The following is a 13,994-nucleotide window of genomic DNA, read 5'->3' as shown; positions in this document are numbered from 1 at the left end:
TCTTTAAAGATTTTATTTATTTGAGAGAGAGAGAATGAGAGACAGAGAGCATGAGAGGGAAGAGGGCAGAGGAGGAAGCAGACCCCCCCGCTGAGCAGGGAGTCCGATGCGGGACTCGATCCCGGGACTCCAGGATCATGACCTGAGCCGAAGGCAGTCGCTTAACCAATTGAGCCACCCAGGCGCCCCAAGACCCTTTTTCAAATAAGGCCACATTCACAGGTCCCAGGTAGACATACCTTTTTATTGGGGGAGGGGGCACCATTCAACCCACTATAGGTTGATTAATTCATCCAATCAATGCACGGGACATCTTGATTTGTATCATAACTAGGTATAGCAATAGTGTCCGGTAAAGAAACTATTTGAGAAATCTTGCTTTTTATCAGCTTTTCACAAGCCCAAACTAGCTGACACCAGCTGTGGCAGAAAGACCTACCTGACCACCCAAAGGCACTGGATCTCCTTCTACAAGGTAGAACAATGTAGAGTTTGGGCTAAGTTGCAGCTTAGCAACTTAGGGAACTTCATTTCCTAGCTCCTTTGAATTTAATCTACTTATATAACAAGTTCTGGCCACCAGACTAAGGTGGTTAAGCATTCCTTGCCCACATTTTCTTTGCCTTTCATGGTGCCTTTACAAGGTTAAAGTAGGCTGGACGCTTGAATCATCACCTGGGGGATAGCTGCTCAGGAGAGATGCCCATCAAGGAATATCCTCATAAAAATTTGCATGAGTAAGAAATAAACTTGTACTATATTAAACCACTGAGATTTGGGAATAATTTATTATAGCAGTTAGTTATCTTAATACTCCAGGTGACACTGCACTATTTGTGCATGATAAAGTGCATTTTATAATGAAATTTTACCGTTGGTTCGCATGACAGCTACCACATTATCTTCACATGCTAAGAATTAGTCACAAAGTAACATTGGCTAGAAAAATGGCTTTGCTGTCTGAAATCAATTCTGATCTGGAAATGCTATAAAGAAATGTTAAACATTCCATATAACCTACCCTAACTTTCCAAATTCACCCTTGGAGATAACCAAGAATTGGTAGTAATATTGAAGGATTATTTCATAGGGAAGAACACCATAATTTGGGGACTGATTACAATACCATGGGAAAGAACCCAGCTTTTAGATGAATTTGTGTTTAAATGCATAATATGCCACTTCTACTTCATGAATTGGGAAGATAATTTAATATTTCTATGCCTTACCTTTCCTTATTTATAAAAATGAGAAAATGACACCTACTTCACACATACATTTATTGTGAGGATTAGATAAAATAATGAAATATTTTAAGTGTTTTTAGCATACAGCTAAATTAATGATTATGACTTTTTTTTATTGTTGCTATTATTGCTCTCATTGTTACTGATTGTGGTCTATGGTTTCTGAAAATATCTCAGAATACTTGTGTTCTACCAACTTCTGTTTTGGCTTGCTTGCAATATCTAGATTGCCAGACATGATCACTTCCACTAGTGTGTTGATTGAGTTAAAACCATCTGGAAGTAGCTCATCAGCTTAGCCACCGTCCCCAAGTCTTTCCACCCTCAGGAAAAAAAGGTCATTTATATGGTATAGCTACCTAGTCATGTTCTGAAATGGATAGTGGAAGAGATTGACCAGTAAGACCTTCCAGGGTTCTTAGAACTTGGTATATTAAAGCAGATAAAAACATGAGAATCAGCTGAATTTCTAATTAAGTAATATTTTAGGTTTGTCTCCATCATCTCTATTTTGACTTTAGTTGAAACCTTAAGACCAATAAGACCCCTCTATGGATCCTACGTGGTGGTAAAATGACTGCAAACTGCATGAGGACAGAGACTGTGCATATTTTGTCTACTACTTTGTATCTCAGAAGCCAACCCCAGTGTCTGGCACATAGTATGTATTCAGTCAAAATCTGAAGAATGAATAGATAACCACTAGAGAATATAGAGCTGGACCAAAGGTTGCCACAGGGAGTTCTTAGGACCTCTATAACATATGTTAGAGTCCAGATGGGCCTGATATAACCCTGCCATGTTAATTAACTGAACAATGTTCCTCCTAGTATGACTTGATGCCCCCAGAACTATGCAAAGTACCTTTCCCCCAGCATTATCTGTCATTGTTTTTCAACTCTATTTCATGAGAACTCACTCAAGTAAATAACTCTCTGGCCACCAAAATTACTGAAATGGAGTCACCAGTAATGTCTGTATATTATAGAAGAATGCAAAACCTAACATAAAGGTATCCCCTCTCTAGTAAAATGGTGAGTTAGATTCAACAGCTATTTCTTGAAAAACTATAATTCAGGAAGAAGCAAGTGATATGCAGTAGGATATTAAAAAGGGAGAATTGCTATATAGAGAGTGCTGTGTTTTAGGGATTTTGAGGTTGTTGTTTGTACTACAGAGATTTCAGGGAAGAGAGAGCATTTTTCTAAGTTAGAATTAAATAGGATAAGACATGAAGAAATAGTCCTGGGCCTGGCACAATATAATGCCCAAAGAGTGTTAGCTAACTGTGTTTATATTCTTATTAGAGATATTAATAACATCACTGTAGTGGATGCTGTGGTACTCGCCCCAGATCTTCCCTTTAAGATGAAGACACTAATTCCTCCAGGTGCCAGCAGTGTTGACCAATGATGGCTCAACAGAGCTGAATCTGTCTCCAGAAGTTGTCTTTGGCTAAAAGGAACTTGTTATGGACTGAATTGTGTCGCCCCGAAATTTAGATGTTGAAACCTTAACCCCCATAACCTCAGAATGTGATTGTATTTGGAGATAGGGCTGTTATAAGAGGTAGTGAAGATAAAATGAGGCCATTAGGGTGGACTCTAACCCAATCTGACTGGTGTCTTTATCAAAAGAGATTAGGATTTAAAGACATCACAGGTGTGCATGCACAGAGGGACAGAAGAGTTACCTGGGCCTGGATCCCGAGGGTGCTATGAAGAGGCAGTAAGAGGGCAAAAATCTGGAAGCCAAGGAGAGAGACCTCAGGAGAAACCAAACTTGCCAGCACCTTGATCTTCAACTTCTAGTTTCCAGAATATGAGAAAATAAATTTGTGTTCAAGCCATCTCATCTGGTATTTTGTTGTGACAGTTCCAGCAAATTAATGCAGTGCTGTTTCACCGAAAGTTATACCCTAGGTAGGGGCAGCCTGCATTCAACAACTGGTCAGTGAGGGGGGCACAGTGTCCAGACCCCTAGCCTCAGTCTGGGACATCTCTAAAGGGCCATGCCAGCTCAGAGCACTCCGGCAGTATTTGCTGAGGCCCTCGAGGTTCCAATTCTTTCTGTGTCCAATCCTCACTCTCCTCGATGGCTTGTCACTGAGAGTATTCTGCAGTAGGCTTCCTGCACAAAAAATCTCTATCTCACGATCCATTTTCTAGGGAACGTGATATATGACCTTTAGTATCAGGAATGGCTTTAGGAAGCAAACTCTAAAATGGGATTGGGAATGAAATCACCACTGGCTGGCTAGCAGTGAAGACCCATTCATTGGTAGTAGGTGGACTATGCACAGCCCCTGACATGCTGTTGCAATATAATTATTAAAACTTTCACTGGTGGTAAACAGCCATGAAACACTGATGAAAAGGAAAGCAATGGTAGTGTGATGTCTTACTTGTTTAAAAGATTTGGAGAATATAGTAATTATAACAGCATTGGAACTATATGTCTCTCACTGAGGGCTATCAATGAGATAGAGATAAACAATAAATGGCCTAGGGGCATTAGTCATCCATTTAAGTGCAAAAGTCAGAGGCCCTCTTCAGTAGAATGTAAAGAGGTTCATCTCTGGCAGCCAGAGTATAGAAAAATCTGAGGGTAAAGCTCAAGACTTAATTTTCAGGACAACAGAACTCTACAAAAAGGTTGAATTTTCAGCCTTGGCAAGTCTATTATCCAAGGTCAGTGCTCTGGCTGGGAACGAGTGGGATTCTAGGTTGATACACTTGAGAATCTTGAAAATGGAGGTCCCCTTGAGCCCTCTGGGCCTGCAAAACTGGCCCACTCTGTTCTGTTAACTTAGAACCATCCCATTGCTTAAAGCTGAGGCAGAGGTCTCTGTCTGAAAAGACTTGTATCCTTCTCAGGATCTATACCTACCTCCACTGTTGTCCACTAGATGGTAACTATGATTAGGTCACAGTCCAATTTAGCCAGGAAAGTGCTGGGCTTGCTAAGGAAGGGAACATCTGTAGGAACTAATCAACATGCATTGATCAGTCCAGGAGCCAGGAGAGTTGCCTAGGAGTGGATCCTGAGGATGTAGGATCAAAGTGGGGGGAAGGAGGGGAGTGGGACAAAAAGTTGAACATAGGAGAGCTTATCAATATGGGAGCACTCTCCGTGATACAGGACTCACCGCTCTGGAGAAGAGTCCAGAAAATGGTGCTAACATGTTATTAGTTTAGTTCTTGAAGCTTGTAGAAAATGATGGCCTCACTAAGTGGAGTAGAAAAAAGAAATGGTCAAGGGCTTGGAGTAGGGTTATTCTAGAATAGATATATTACAGAAAGCTGGAAAATCCACCAGCAAACTATGTTACACAAGAGGGCCAAAAAAGCCCACCATACACCAAAGTGAGATGGATTCTGCCGGTGACAGAATACCATGGATACCATGGAATTATGTAGTATATTGAGCCGTTGAGCTCAGTGGGGGTTGTCCATCATAGATGAGGTGTGACAGTAGAAGTTGTCGTTCCAGAATGGGGCTCACTGATAGCAGTGGGGGGGATAGGGCCCTTAGACAAATCAAGACCAGTTGGTGGTACTTACCTGACAGAAGCATGTGAGTACAGTTATCATAACAAGTGTCTGCCAAAGGAAACTGACCCATAGAGGACTATGGAGCATCCCTTAGAGGCGATTGGACAGTGAAAAAGCATGTTGCTCGATTAACACAATTAAAACAAATAAAATGTAGAGAATCAGAAAGTTGAGGGTAGCCACCTCATAAAAAGTCACAATCCTTTTTAAAGAAATGGTGCTGAAACAATTGAATAACCATAAGAAAATTAAAATGAAACTTGACCCTTATAACATATAAAAAAATTAACTTGAAATGGATCAAAGAGCTAAATATAAAAGCAAAACCTACCAAACTTCTAGACAAAAACATAGAAGAAAATCTGTAACCTCGAATTAGGCAAAGATTTTTCAGATAGAACACAAAAAGCATGAATCACAAAAGAAAAGCATTGTTACTGACTTTATCAAATTAAAATCTCTTGCTCTTCAAAAAAATACTGTTGAGAAAGTGTAAAGAAAGCCAGACTAGGAGAAAATATTTGCAAAACACATCTTATAAATGACTTGTATCTAAAATATATAAAGTACTCTTACAATTTGATAAGACAAAAAAATGCAGTGTAAAAAATGGGCAAGAAATTTGTGTGGACATTTGAACAAAGAACATATTTAAATGGCAAACTAACAATAAAAATGTGGTCAACATTAGTAGTCATTAGGAAAACAGATTAGAAGCATAACACGTAGCCAAGATACATGGTTAAAATATTAAAAATTTAGAAAATATTAACCATATGAAGTCAGGGATGTGGTACAACTGGAACTCTCATACACCTGCTGGGAGGAAAAGTAAAATGGCACAAACACTTTGGAAAAAGTTGGCAGTTTCTTATACAGTTAAACATATACTAACAAAAGACTCAGTAATCCCACTGGTAAGAATTTACCAAACAGAAATAAAAATACCTGTATGCAATGATCATAGAAAGTATGTTCATAATAATCCCAGATTGAAAACAACCCAAATGCCTACCAACTGGTGAATTGGTAAACATATTGTGGTATATCCATATACAGAACACTACTCTGCAATAAAAAAGAATGAGGTGCTGGTACATGCAACAGCATGGAATCTTTATGTTAAGGGAAAGACACAAAAGACTACAATATACTACATAATTCCATTTATTGGCATTCTAGAAAAGGCAAAGCTATAGTAACAGCAGAGAAGTGGTTGCTAGGAGCTGGGAATGAGGAGGGGAGAATTGACTACAAAGAGCACAAGGGAACATTTTGGGATGATAGAAATGTTCCATATTTTCATTGCCGTGGTAGCTATATGGCTGTCTACATTTATTATAATTCAATGAATTGTACACTGAAAATGGGTGAACCTTATTGTGTAAGTTTTTTCTCAAAGTGATTAAAAATGCTACATTAAAAAATGTAAAATTTATAAAGTCATGCTCCTTCTTCCAGTTTCCAGATCTGAGTCAGTGTGTAGACCTGAAATTCATAGTCAGAAGGATATATGGTAATGATTCCAATAGTACTTTTCCAAAGAGATCTATGGCTATTTCACTGAGTAACCATACAATGAGGAAAGGACAGTTTATAGACATTGGAGGACTGCTGAACACAGGATTCAAACTGAAATTGATAGCTGGGATCTGAAGGTCATCACTATCCCTCTGTTAGAGAGGTAACATAGGGAGACCAGGTGATCAATGGGGCCCTGGCCCACATTTGGTTCACAGTGGGTCCACTGTGACCTTGGGCTCACCTGGTAGCCATTTCTCTAATCGCTCAATGCATAATTGGAGTGGACATACATGGTAGTTGGCCGAACCCCATATTGGTTCCTTGACCTCTGGTAAGAACTACTGCAGTGGGGGAAGACCAAGTAGAAACCTCTGAAACCCCTGCTCCCAGCCTTGACAGTAAATAAAAACACTATTGCATACCAGAGGGAATAGTAGAGATTAGTGCCAATCTTAAAGATCTAAAGGATACAGGGGTCATGGTCTTTACATATCTTTGTTCTTTAGTTTCCCAATTTAGCCCCTACAAAACCAGACTGATCCTGGAAGATAAAGGTAAACTATCACAAGCTCAACCAAGTAGTAGGCCTTATTATAGCTGCTGTGCCAGATGTGGTATCTTTGTTAGAACAGATTAACAGGGACTCAAGTCCCTGGCATACAGCCACTGATCTGGCAGATATATTTGTTTCATCTTCATCAGGAAGGAGGACCAGAAGCAGTTTGCATTCACATAGCATTAACAATAGTATACACTTATAGTCTTGTCCTATGGCTGTGTCATCTGTCGTAATATAATATGAAGAGACCTGGACTCTCTAGATATTCCATGATATTGTTGACATTGTGTTAATCAGACTGGATGATTATGAAGTGGCAAATACGTTGAAGCACTTGGTGTATGGCGCGTAGACTATAAAGGGTAAGAGATAAACCTCATGAATATTCAGGGGCCTGGTATATCAGTAGGGTTTTCAGGAATCCATCGATCTTGACAAATTGTTGCGTTTTTCACTTCCTACCGCTAATAAGGAAGAAGAATGCTTGGCAGGCTATTTAGACTCTGGAGGTAGCATATTCCATGACTGGGAACAAGGTGACATGAAAGGTTTCCATCTTTGAGTAGGGCCCAGTGCAAGAAATGGATATGTAGCACATCCAAGCTGTGGTGCAAACAAGCCCTGCCTATTTGGCCACATGATTTGGCAGACCCTGTGGTATTATCTGCAGTAAGGAGTGGAGTGATGTTGTGTGGAGTTTGTGGCAGGTACTAATAGGAGAATCACAATGTAAATACCTCAAGTTCTGAAGCAATGTCATGCCTCCACCGTGGAGAATTATATATTAATTGAAAACTAGGTCCTGGTATACTTTGGGTTTCTGGTAGAGACAGAGCACCTACTCATGGAACCTTGAGTGGCTGGCAGAAGTGTCCACCATTACCTGGGTTCTGTCAGACCCACTAGGTTGTATGTTAGGATATCCCAACAGCAATCCATCATAAGATAAAAGTGGTACATTTGAGAGTGGGCACAAATAGACTGCATGAGCAGGTGGCCCAGACTCCCATGTCATCCACTGCTGTTGCATAGTTTCTCCCTTCATCTCACCCCTGTGGCCACATACATAATCTCTTATGGCCAGCTGACAAAGGACACAAAAAGCCAAGCTTGGTTGTGGATGTGTTGGTTTGGTATGTGGATATATGAGGAGAAATTCTCTCAGTGAACACATCTTTGGGCAGTACAGCATATCATCCACTTCGTGTGGTAGGAGAAGTGGCCAAAGGGAGAACATAGACCAACATGTGGACAGTTGCAAACCTCTTGACTGATTGGTCAGGGGTCTGAGAACAGTTAGAATATTGGAGATAAACAGATATGGGGAAGAGTAATGTGGATGGGCATATGCAAGTGAACACTGTAAGGTTTGGTTTATTTAGGGGATTTTATTCCTAATCTTTCATCCAGCATGTGGGAATACCAAGGTATGTGGGCTTCCTTCCATTTTTTAATTGTTTGTTTTAATCAGGAGAAGGGAAGACATTTAATAACCTATCCCTTTGCAACATATGTTAACTCCTGGTCCCCATCAATGCCCTTTACCTCTATATTTAAATAATTTCTAAATTCAAAAAGAATTGCCTGGAACCATACCACTGTTCCCCAGAAGGGACAATTGTGAGACATTAAAGAGTGGAGAGGACACACTCAGCCAGAAGCAGAGCCCTCGTTCCAATTAATGAACTTCTTGGAGGAGAGCATAAGTAATTGGTTTTGAGGTTGTTTCCACGGCCTTTGAAGGGCAATTGAAGTACTCATCAAGATGTGCCAAATGTTTATAGAGTGCCTCTTGGGATGAGTATCTGTTTTAAATAAGTGAATTTAAAGGGCCCTGTAACTCACTTAAATTACACCAAGATGGGAGACTGGAGACAGGATATAGCTTCCAGTTGAAATTCCTTGATCTCTGCTTTAGTCTTAATTTTATAGATAACAAAAGCCATCATTGGAAGGACTTTAACCAGTTATGTTCAAATGGTATTCAGATGGGACGCAGCCTGTAGGCTATCCCTAAGCTGGTTGGTTCAGATCCATTTTCTTCTTAATGCAAGTAGCTTGGCATTTGTTGGTCCAGTGAACACATACAGTTTGTAGCTTGAAAAGTCTCTTGAGCTCCTGCCTCAACAGAAGAAAAGCAGGACTAAGAGAATGCCATACCCTTATCATTGGCACCTGAAAACCATGGTGGATCTGGTGAGTTCAAGAAAATCAGTTGCAGGACTTCAGTGAGGCTCATCCTAGGATTCCCCTTTCTTCCTCCCATGTGAATCCCAATTCCTAGTTTTCAGAGACTGTGCTCTTGACCAGCCTAACACACCTGTTTGAAAGCTTCAGTGAAGTACACACTTGGCTAAAGCACTGGGGGGGGGCTGGGTGACTCCAAGAGATAGCAAGGGGGCTTTAGTATAGAAGATGGGGATGATGGAACAGGGCTTGGAAACATTAACATAAAGAAGGGCCTGGGTGTGCAATGAGAAAAGGAACCAGACTGAAATTTCACTGTATCCTGCCAGTAAATGAAAGTGGAAAGGCCAGTAGATAAAGATGGAGGAGGACTGACACTTAGACTTGTCTCTGCCATTAACTAGCTATGTCGTCTTGGGCAAGTGATTTAATTTTCCAGGGCTTTGGTTTTCAAATGTAAAATGAAGGATTCAGAGAAGAACATCACTAGGGTTATTTTCATTTAAAGTTCTAAAGTTCTCTGATTTTATTTCTAAGAATGTTCAAATTATATCTAATTGTCTCCGAGATTTCAGTCACTTCATATTTGAACCGTGGAGCTGTGTTTGCTTTTATATCTTAAATCTTAACAACTCAGCTTGCTTTAAAAGTACTGTACATTGCTTCTCTCCCCCCTTTCCTCTTTCCTGTGAATACCTGTGGACATCACCTTCTTCAAGTCACCACAATGCTCAAAACACATAGCAGGAAGATGACCCCTGACCTCATGTAGGCCCTAACAGGGGTCCAATTGCATTGCTCTATTCCAGTCTTGCCCCTACTTTCCTAGGCAACCATTTCACATCTTTTCAGCTTTCTTCAGACCATCCAAACCTTTCTCCCCATCCTCACTCACAACTGATGAATATGCATCCTGTTTTCTTGAGAAAATAGAAGCAGTCAGAAGAGGATTTATACCAAATTCCATTGCCTCCCACCTATCTGCATCTTCACTTTATACTCTGCCTCCACTCCTGTTACAGAGGATGAGTGATCTGTATGTTAATCTAAGGCTAATGCCTGTGCTTGTGCATTAGACCTCATCTCCTCTTGACTACTCAAGAACGCTACTCCAGCACTTGTCCCTTCTCCCCACTTGCTTCATCAATCTTCCCCTCTCTAATGGATCATTTCTATAGCATACAAACATACTGAAATACTGTCCAGCTTCAATGAAAATTCTCTTTTGTTCCCACATTTCTCCCAACTATTGCTCCATTTCTCTATTGTTATATACAGTAAAATCCTCAAAAAAGTTGTTTCTATTCACTGTTTATAATTTATTCTCTCCTATTCTTTTTTTGAACCTACTCTAGTGATTTCTGTGTAGCTATATTCAATAGTCAATTATTAGTCCTGATTTTACATGACCTGTCTCAGCATTTGATACAATTAGTCACTCTTTCTTTCCTTGAAATGGGTGGTTATTTTTTTCCCACTTAGATTTCATGACATCTTTCAGTTTTCATCCTGCCTTCCTACTCCTCACCTCATTCTCCTCTGCTGGTTGGTTCCTTCTGATCTCCTCAACCTCTCAGCATTGGGCTATTCAAGACTAGTCCTTAGACCTCTTCTACTCTGTATGGACCCACTGCCTAGGTGATCTCATCTAGCCTCATGACTTTAAATTCATCTGTATTCTGATGACTCCCAAGTATTTGTCCCCAGCCCAGAACTTTCCCCTTACCCTCAGATTCATATAGCTAATGATCTCTTCTACATAGGTATCTGATAGGCATCTAAACTTAAAACCACACTCCTGATTCTCCCCCCTTTCTAAATCTCTGCCTCTCATGTAGTTACTGCATCAAAGTAACTGACATCTTCATCTCTCTGGTTGCTCAGACCAAAAGCCTTGCAGACATTTGTGAAAACTTCTGTTTACATTCCATTATGTTGGTGGTTCTACCTTCAAAATATATCCAGAGTTCAGTCATTTCTCAGACTTCCACTCCTGTTTTCATGGTCTCCCTTATTGGTCCTTGCTTCTGTTCTTACCACCAATTATATTCTCCTCACAGCAGGCAGAATAGTCTTTAAAACTTTAAGTCAGATTATGTGACTCTTTTGCTCACAACCACCCAGGGGTTTCTTATCTGGCTCATAATAAAATCCAAAGTTCTTATGATGGCCTGGGAAGTCTCTAAATTTTCTCCATCAACACCTTCCCCGATTTATACTTCTCTCACCTCATCTCCTACCACACTGCCCCTCATTCTCTTCACCTCAGCCACATTGGCTTCCTACCTGTTCCTGCTTCAGTGCCTTGTCCACATGCCATTCCCTTGGTTTGGCATGCTCTTTCCACAGATGACCACAAGGCTCACTATTTCACCATATCTGCCCTGCACACCTGTCCATTTTACCTTTAATCTTTCACCATAACATTTGCTCATCACCTGACGTAGATCTACCTTAAATGTTTCTATTGTCTGTCTCCCCTCACTAGAGTGGAAGCCTTATAAGAGAAGAAGTTTATTCTCTCTGTTCATTGCCGAGTCCTCAGTGCTTATACCTGGGCTTGGCACATAGTGAGTACCCGATACCAATTTGTTGAGTAAATGTGTGAATGGATGAGAATTTACAAGCCAGGACCATGGGTTTTGGAGAAATTGAATTGGGAGACACAGGAAAGGAGGTCTAGGGGCTTAGCCGATTTGGGAGCCACACTACCCATACATCATCTGTGACTATGTCTAGTGTGAAATGGCACAGCTTAGGAAACATGGAAATGTTGAAACTCAGGGAAGTAAGTTGTCATTTTGTTCATTTGATATGGTAAGATAGTGATGGGCAAGGCTTGCATCAGGTGGAAGAGAAGACTTCTTTACTCAGGTTAGTTGATTTATTTGGCCATGCCATAAGTGTAATCATAATTCAATGATATGCACTTGTCAGAAGATTGCTTTATGAAAATGCTTCTCTGTTAGCTTATGTGTGTGTGTTGTGTGCACATGTTCTCAGTAGCATGCCAGATGACAAAAATTCAGGAACCACCATCCCAGTTGAAATATGTGGTCCATTCAACACAACATTCCCTGGACAACAGCAATCCAAGGAAATTAGGTCAAAGCAGATATGTGCACTTGATATTACATTGTCATTTATTTGTAAGGTTAGGTCTCTAATTCAAACTAACTTGAACAAAGAAACAAAAAAGGGGATTTATTGGTTCAAATAAGTTGGAAGTTTAATGGGTATTTTTAGATACAGCTGGATTGTGGGAATCAAATAAAATAATAACTTTGTATGTATCTTTGGATTCTTCTTTCTTGGGTTGGCTTCATTCTCAAACAGGCTCTCTGCAAATAATGGCAAAGATAGCTTCAGGCAATTCCAACCTTATGTGGTCCCTAGCCTTACCATAATTCCATGAAGTTGGCAAGAGGCGGGTCAAAAAAGGAAGCAAAATAGGGCAAATAAAAAACTAGCATTGCTACTCTTCTCCTAATGGCCAACTGTGAAGTTGATTTACTCAAACATTTTAAATGTATTTTTATTTCCTTGAAGTCATTGACATGGATTTGTCTTTTTAGACTCAGCTGTCTTTGATTACCATGTTTCTTAGAATCCCATAATGTTTTGTTTCCTCTGCAACTCTTTCTGGCATAATGTTATTGTTTTTAATAGCATTGATGAGGTTTTAGAAACTTTAGACCAAACACAATTGAAATGCTAGTTAGCCCCTTTGGTGCTGCTGTCATGACTTGATGAAAATTATACAGACTAGGGCAACATCTATGGGATCTGATGCAAGCAGTGTGGTCCTTTGCCACCAAAACAGGCCTCACACCATCCACTGGCCAAAGGCAAAGATTACTCAAATTCTGCTCCTAAGTAAGATCCAGCCTGAGAACAAACTCACAGCTTAGGAAATCAGTAGGTTCTACATGCATTTCTGTCATGAGGTTGGGACTGCTCAGTCTGAGTCCTTCCTTTAACATTGGCCTGGGCCGCCATCTCCTCAGCCTCCTTGATCCAGAGACTGGAATGGGAATCTTAGCCTTGTCCTTAAAGCAGATTGGCCTTTGCCATCATAAAGTCACTGTTCTGCTCATCCCTAGTGACCTCTGAATGGAGATTCTCAGGTGGAAAATCAAGGAAATAGAGGTAGAGAGAAGACAGGTTAAGGTTTAAAGTTGCAAGCAGCAAAACTAATTTTGCTAATTTAAGTTGGAAAAGAACTTATAAGAAAATATTGGATTGACCACAAGATCACTGGGATGGCCAGAGATCCAGGCCCAGGAAATTAGCAGGAGTACAGATGTTGTGAGTTGAATCGTGTCCCCCCAAAAGATACGTTGAAGTCCTAATCCCCAGTACCTGTGAAGATGACCTTATTTGGAAATAGGGTTTTAGATAGAATCAAGTTAAAATATTGTCATATTGGATGAGGGTAACCCCTAATGCAGTGACGGGCATTTTTGTAAGAGAAAGGAACAGGAGCTTTATACACACAGACATAGGAGAAGACCCAAGCAAGGCCATGTGAAGATGGAGGCAGAGATTGGAGAGATGCTGCCTACCAGCCAAGGAACACCAAGGATTGCCCGCAACCACTGAAAGTTAGGAGAGGCCAGGAAGGATCCTTCCCTAGAGCTTGCAGAGAGAACATGGCCCTGCCAAGGCCTCGATTTCAGACTTCTAGACTCTAGAACTGTGAGAGAAACAATTTCTGTCGTTTCACGCTCCCCAGTTTGTGGTACTTTGTTATGGCAACCCTGGGAAACTAACAATCAGGCAGCATCGCAGCGGGAGCCTCGGCCGAAATCATGCTCAGCAACAGTCTGAGATGTAATCCATAGCTGCCGTCCCTTCCTGACGCTGGTGCCACTGGCCATGCTCCCCTCTCCTCTGGCTCTAGGATGAATCTCCTGCTCTCCT

The 13,994-nt window shown here is 40.7% G+C and overlaps 2 long non-coding RNA genes across 8 annotated transcripts in view; one reads left to right on the top strand and one right to left on the bottom strand.

Annotated features, from left to right (window-relative positions):
• LOC129046542 (uncharacterized) overlaps nucleotides 1-13,994 on the bottom strand; it is a 90,757-nt gene that overhangs the window by 998 nt on the left and 75,765 nt on the right. For 4 of the 7 annotated variants that reach the window (XR_010405180.1, XR_010405183.1, XR_010405179.1 and 1 more), the window contains one exon: nucleotides 8,347-12,412. The exons of the other annotated variants lie outside the window; for them this stretch is intronic. This is a non-coding gene — a long non-coding RNA (uncharacterized LOC129046542). Of the gene's footprint in view, nucleotides 1-8,346; nucleotides 12,413-13,994 lie in introns of those variants that run through there. 7 annotated transcript variants of the gene reach the window in all.
• The window catches only part of LOC123861606 (uncharacterized), a 149,374-nt gene that overhangs the window by 75,998 nt on the left and 59,382 nt on the right, over nucleotides 1-13,994 (top strand). The gene's annotated exons all lie outside the window — the stretch shown is intronic.

The sequence above is a fragment of the Mirounga angustirostris genome, unplaced genomic scaffold, assembly GCF_029215605.1.
Source record: "Mirounga angustirostris isolate CCGP_5_RB_7025 unplaced genomic scaffold, mMirAng1.0.hap1 SCAF_9, whole genome shotgun sequence".
NCBI lineage: Eukaryota > Metazoa > Chordata > Mammalia > Carnivora > Phocidae > Mirounga > Mirounga angustirostris.
The sequence above is the reverse complement of the archived record's forward strand: the minus strand, read 5'-3'. Positions and strand labels throughout refer to the sequence as shown.